Source organism: Rhineura floridana, chromosome 9 (genome assembly GCF_030035675.1).
Source record: "Rhineura floridana isolate rRhiFlo1 chromosome 9, rRhiFlo1.hap2, whole genome shotgun sequence".
NCBI lineage: Eukaryota > Metazoa > Chordata > Lepidosauria > Squamata > Rhineuridae > Rhineura > Rhineura floridana.
Window position 1 is genome coordinate 124,875,378 of NC_084488.1, and position 6,407 is coordinate 124,881,784.

Below are 6,407 nucleotides of genomic sequence, written 5' to 3' on the forward strand. Positions count from 1 at the left end.
CCTTAGGGCCTCCCCCTCCTGACAGTTCCTATGTTCCCATCAAACAGGACAGACAGGCGTGCTGGAGTGCTCAGTGAGTGAATGAGGTGGAGAATTCGGAGGCCACAGGCCGGACTCTCCTGACGTTCTTCCAGAGCTGCAGTGGCCTTAACCCTTGCCCTGCCACTGTCCCTGTGCGCAGGTCAGTGGGAAAGACCCAAGCCGGGATCCTAAGTGAGAAAAGCAAGATTGCGCTGGGATGGCACAGACCCCAGCAAACAATTGATGGGGGGCTGTCTGTAAGGAGAGGCAAGGCTGCACTGAAACGCCTTCATATTTGAATCTTAGGAATTTATATGTGATGTTACAGCCACTTCATCACAAAAGAAGCAGAACTGTGGCAAGATTTGGGCCGAAGGCTGTTTTTCAGAGTGGCCCGAAAGCTGAAAGTGGCCTGACAGTGGCGGGGTGGCCTGTGGTGGTGTGTACACTCCTTTCCATCAGTCCCACTATCATTTAGGGTGGCTGCTTATGCATAACCAAAAACGAGAAACTGCATCACCAAAAGAGGTGAGCAAAAGAAGACACAGATTTGCATAATGTTTGCATATGCTAAAATATATGCACAGCTACACATTTAGCAATAGTTTCCAATTTGCACATAGTTGCCACATTAGAAATACTTGTTGAAATGCATATGTGTGGGCGCAAATAATTACCGTCATTTAAACAGAAATGCATCTCAACAGCGTGGAAGTCTATAGCCACATGACCTGTGTACCTGCTCAGTCTCCTGTTAAGGTGCTAAGAGCTGATGGGCAGCCTCAAGGACCCCCTCCTACTCTTCCTCCTTGGGATTCTTGAGGTTATCATACTTTGGACACATAACGAGAAGACATGATTCACTAGAAAAGCCAACAATGCTGAGAAAAACAGGAGTAGAAAAAGAGGAAGGCCAAACAAGAGATGGATTATCAATAAAGATCAAGAAACTGCGAATACTGCACAAACTCCAATGTTGTCGTATCCCTCAACCTATTTACCAACTAAAGAGTCTCTCTGCTTACTTTCCTGGAATATCTCTGGTTGGAACTCTAAATCAAACGATCCACAATTTCTTGCTTATATTAACAAATATGACATAATCTCTTTGCAAGAAACATGGTCCAACTCCACACTGATTTTGGATGGATACTCCTCTTACCATCTTCAAGCGCTTCCGCCTACAAATAAGAAAGGCAGATTGAGAGGGGGTCTGACAACGTTTATATCTACTTCACTAGCGCTACATCACAAGGAATTACCATCTCTGCAAAACATAGCCATGGCGATACTTCTATCTCTCAAAACTGCCCAAATTGTGATTATTAATATCTATATACCTCCCGCTAATACAAATAGACAATTGGAATTAATCTGGGATACTTTGGATTATTATATATCAAAACTAGAACACGCTTATCCTAAAGCGGAATTAATCCTGACTGGAGACTTTAACGCCAGGACGGGATCTAATCCCGATGCACTTTTCGCCTCAAAGCTATGGAGAGAAGAAGAAAATGAACATTACTTTCCTGTCTATCCAAGGATTTCGAAGGACCCTAAGATTAACCATGGGGGGATCTGCCTAACTCGTTTTGTGGGTAATCATGATATGTTGATTCTAAATGGCTGTAGGTTTTTAAACGATTGTGGGGAATATACTTTCATTTCAAAGCGGGGCTCCAGTGTAATTGATTATGCCATAATAACAATCCAATTAATGAAGGCAGTAACACATTTTGAAATCGGAACTAGTCAACACAGTGACCATCTTCCTCTTATTTTAGCATGTCACTTCTCTGAACAATTGCATTTAGAATCTAAGTATAATCCAACCCTCAATAATGCCTATCTAATACCCAGGAAAACGATCTGGACTGAGCAGCTATCTACAAAGATAGCACTCTTTTTTAAATTTTCATGGGCAATGAATATTCATGATTGGATGATGGAAGATAACAATGTTTATACTTGCCTCGTTCATTACCGATTACTTCTCTCCCATATTAAGTCTATTTTGACCTCCAGATCATGTAGAGATAGATATCCAACAAATTCAAAAGCTAAATGGTTTGATAAAGAATGCCTAGAGATTAAACGCCAACTAAGGAGCATATATTTATGCCACCGTCATGCCAATAATAATACTCTTCCCCAGGAATATTATGAAATAAAACGGAAATACAAGAAGACAATAAGTAATAAGAAAAGACTAACCTTACAAGAGGACTGGAAGTCATTAATTAGTCCAGCCAGATTCAAAAATTCCAAGCAATTCTGGTCCATTGTTTCAGCTTCTTGGAGATCCATACCTCAACCAACTTGTAACATTCCTCCCCAAAGGTGGGAACAATACTTTCTAGAACTTTACGGAGATAGCCATTCTAACTCTAATGATCCAACCCCATTTTTAAATCCCATAAATCTCCCCCAGTGGTCACCTCCCATGAGCAATGAAATAACTGACCTGATTGTAAGTTTAAAACCTTCTAAGGCTCCAGGTCTAGATAGTATTCCGCCGGAACTACTGAAAAGCTTCCCTGAATGGTGGGTACCTATTCTAACAAATATATTCACCAAAATAAATAACACAGGTCACTTCCCAGAAGCTTGGCTAGAAGCCATAATCGTCCCAATACATAAGAAAGGAAACAGAGATGAGCCGGCAAATTATAGGCCAATTAGCCTTCTTTCCGTAATAGGTAAACTATACACCTCCTATCTGAAAATCAAACTAGATAACTGGATGGAAGAAGAAAATATATTAGGAGCTGAGCAGGCAGGTTTTAGAAAGAGAAGTTCCGTTTTAGACCATTGCCTTCTCCTTACATACTTGGCAGATAAATATATGAAACACAGGGGTAACGGTCTATTTGTTGCATTTGTTGACCTGAAAGCTGCTTTTGATACCATCCCGAGAGAATTACTTTGGAACAAATTGGCACGCACCACAATAGACAAAAGATTACTGTTTTTAGTTTACAATTTACATCAAAAAACTTCCTTACGAGTTCGTTGTGGCAGAAATGGAGAATTAACAAACTCAATTCCAACCAATAAGGGAGTTAGACAAGGATGCACGTTAGCCGCATATTTGTTTAATCTTTTCTTAAATGATCTCAATTCCCAATGTACATCTAGGGACTTTCATATGCCAAAAATTGGGAATCAGACGTGCCCACTTCTCTTGTATGCTGATGATGCAGCCCTCTTGTCGCTTACAAAGATCGGCCTTAAAAGACTAATTCGTACTTTTATGTCCTACTGTACTCAAAACCATCTTATAATCAATCATCAGAAAACCAAAATTCTAGTCTTCTCTAATCGCCGGTACGTTGGCTCCTGGAATGTCAATGGGCACCATTTTAATTTAGTTTCACATTACAAATACCTCGGTATTATTTTTCAGTCATCGTTAAATTGGGCTATTCATATAAAATCTGCAGTCAATTTGGCTCGAAGCAATGTTAAGAAATTGTTTCGGTTTTTTTATTACAAAGGAGGGAAGTATCTCCCTGCAGCAATTCAAATTTTCCGATTAAAAATTATCCCACAATTATTATTTGGCATTCCAATCTGGATTCAGGCCTTTAATCCTTTGGTAGAGGCTATTCTTTCATCTTTTTTATACCAACTAATGGGTTTGCCACAGTGCGCCCCTTCGGCTGCACTTAGGCTAGAAGCTGTCCTACCATCTTTAATATGCCAAGCATGGCAGCTGGCCCTAAATTACTGGGCCAAAATATCATACGATCCTCCAACTAGCTATTTAATCCACATGTGGGGAGATTCTTATCCCTCATCCTGGAATAATAAAATTAGGAGACACCTTTTGACAATTGGCCTATCTTCTGATTATCTAGCAACCCAAACTTTATCTTCGGCTAGATTAGCTATTCATACCCGGCTCAATGATATTGACTTCCAAATGGCAATCATGAAGGCTACAACAGTTTGTTCGCCCATATATTTCAAATTTCAATTTAAGCCTTTAATTCAGGCCCCTTATTTAGATTATCTTGTTAACCCTAATTTACGTTTGACTTTTACTAGGGCAAGATTTAACTCATTACAATCTGCCTTATTGTTGGGTAGGTATAAGGCAATCCCCTACGAACAACGTTTTTGCCCTTGTGGAAGTGGAAAAATTGAAACTCTTGTGCATCCGATCCTCGACTGTTCTCTCTATGACTTTCTACGATCCAGATTCATAGCCAATATAACAGAAAACTGCTCTCTGATGCCGACTGATAAATTGATCCACCATCTTATCTCGGGTTCTAACAGAGAAATAACTATGAATGTGGCCAAATTCTTATACGCTGCTTAACGTTTATGCTCAAATGCCTTTGATATGTAATTTTCTGATCTTCTCCTGATCAAATATATATGTTGTTCTTATTTGATAATTTTTGTACATATTTATTTTACTATACTCTCAGTATACGGGTCTCCGTCCGCAAATAAATAAATGAATGAAATGGATTGATTCCATAACGGAAGCCACAGACCTGAACTTACAAGATCTGAACAGGGTGGTTTATGACAGATGCTCTTGGAGGTCGCTGATTCATGGGGTCACCATAAGTTGAAATTGACATGAAGGCACATAACAACAAAGCCAGATCTGGAGTGGACCGCCTTGTTGGAAGTGGGGCAAGAGCAACTCCTGTTTTTTTTGTTTGTATTCCAGAAGGAAGACAGAGTTAGGGTCCTCCAGCTGGCTAGGCTTGCCTACCTTTACCTGTGCTCTTCTCTACCTAACTTCCTTCCATTGTAAACTGATACGCTGCTCAGGGAAGCTTATCTAGCACGAGTCCTTGAACTTGGAGGAAGCCTCTTGCTTTCCTGGAGGGAGAGCTGGGTCTGGATGCCCAGACATCTCTGCCTTGTGGGTGGTCCCTCAAATGTAGCCTACGCTAGAGTCATAAGAGAGTTACATCCACCCACTTGTTGCTTCTGGCCCCTCCCACCACTGGCATGCAGCCCCTGGAAGGTTGCCCACGAGGGAATGTGGCCCTTGGGATGAAAAAGGCTCTGCACCCCTGCAGTATGTGAAGTCTGGGCAGAAGCAGCATTAAAAAAAAGAACACAACAGTGCAATGTTGCTAATGTGCAAAGGAAGGATCTTACAGTAACCCTGCGAAGAAGGACATTTGCATTTAGATATTGCAGCTTATATCCCTTCATCTCAGGGAACAATGTGTATGGAAATGGAGAACGCAGGAACCTGCCTCCTGCCAAGTCAGACCACGGGTCCATCTGGCTCAATATTGGCTACACTGACTGGCAGCAAGTCTCTAAGGTTTGAGATGGTCTTTCCCAGCCCTACCTCAATATGATGAAGATTTAGCCTGGGCCCTTCTCTGCACGACGCAGGTGCTCCACCACTGAGCTATGGCCCTTCCCTAAATAATGACTTTTACAAAGCAGCCATGAGCAGTGAAGCCCAATTGTGGCGAGGTTGAGATTTGAACCCCAGTCTGAGATCTCAAGAGCTGATAACCAAAAGGAAACATTTGAAACTTTTTGTTTTTTAAGACGAGTAAAGGGGGCTGATAAAGGCGTATGAAATTATGCATAAGAACATAAGATCCTTGCAGCTGTTGTTGCTATGTGCCTTCAAGTCGATTTTGACTTATGGCGACCCTGTGAATCAACGACCTCCAACAGTATCTGTTATGTGAGTTCAAATCCCCACCCGTGTCTCCTGGGGGTCAAGGGCCAGCTAAAGATCACCCCCACAGGGAGTGGCTCAGGGGTTACGTGCCCTGCCACCTGTGCAGCCGTGGGCAAGCGGCATAGTCCCAAGGAGCCCAGTTGCCCCCAGCTGGCAGTTGTGGACAAGGAAGGGGCTGGCTGGTGCAGCTGTGGCAAGCTGAGCAGGCCCTAGCCAGCTGGGGAGGACTAGCCTCAGAGGGAGACAATGGGAAACCCCCTCTGAATACAACTTACCATGAAACCCCTATTCATAGGGTCGCCATAAGTCGGGATCGACTTGAAGGCAGTCCATTTCCATTATGTTTTCCGGGCCCAATTCAAGGTGTTGGTGTTAACCTTTAAATCCCTATACGGTTTCGGACTGGTTTATCTGAAGGAGCACCTCCAGCGTCACCAACTATGCTGCCCGACAAGATCCGCCACGCAGGGCCTTCTCTCAATCCCACCAACAAAAGTAGCTAGGTTGGTGGGGACTAGAGAGAGGGCTTTTTCGGTGGCGGCCCCCACTCTCTGGAATTCCCTCCCGTTCGATCTTCGACATGCCCCTTCCCTGGATACTTTCCGCCGAGCATTAAAAACTTGGCTGTTTGGTCAGGCCTTTGGGACTATCGGGATGGGCTAATTATATACTCAATGCCCGTTGCTATGTATTACAATTGCTGCTA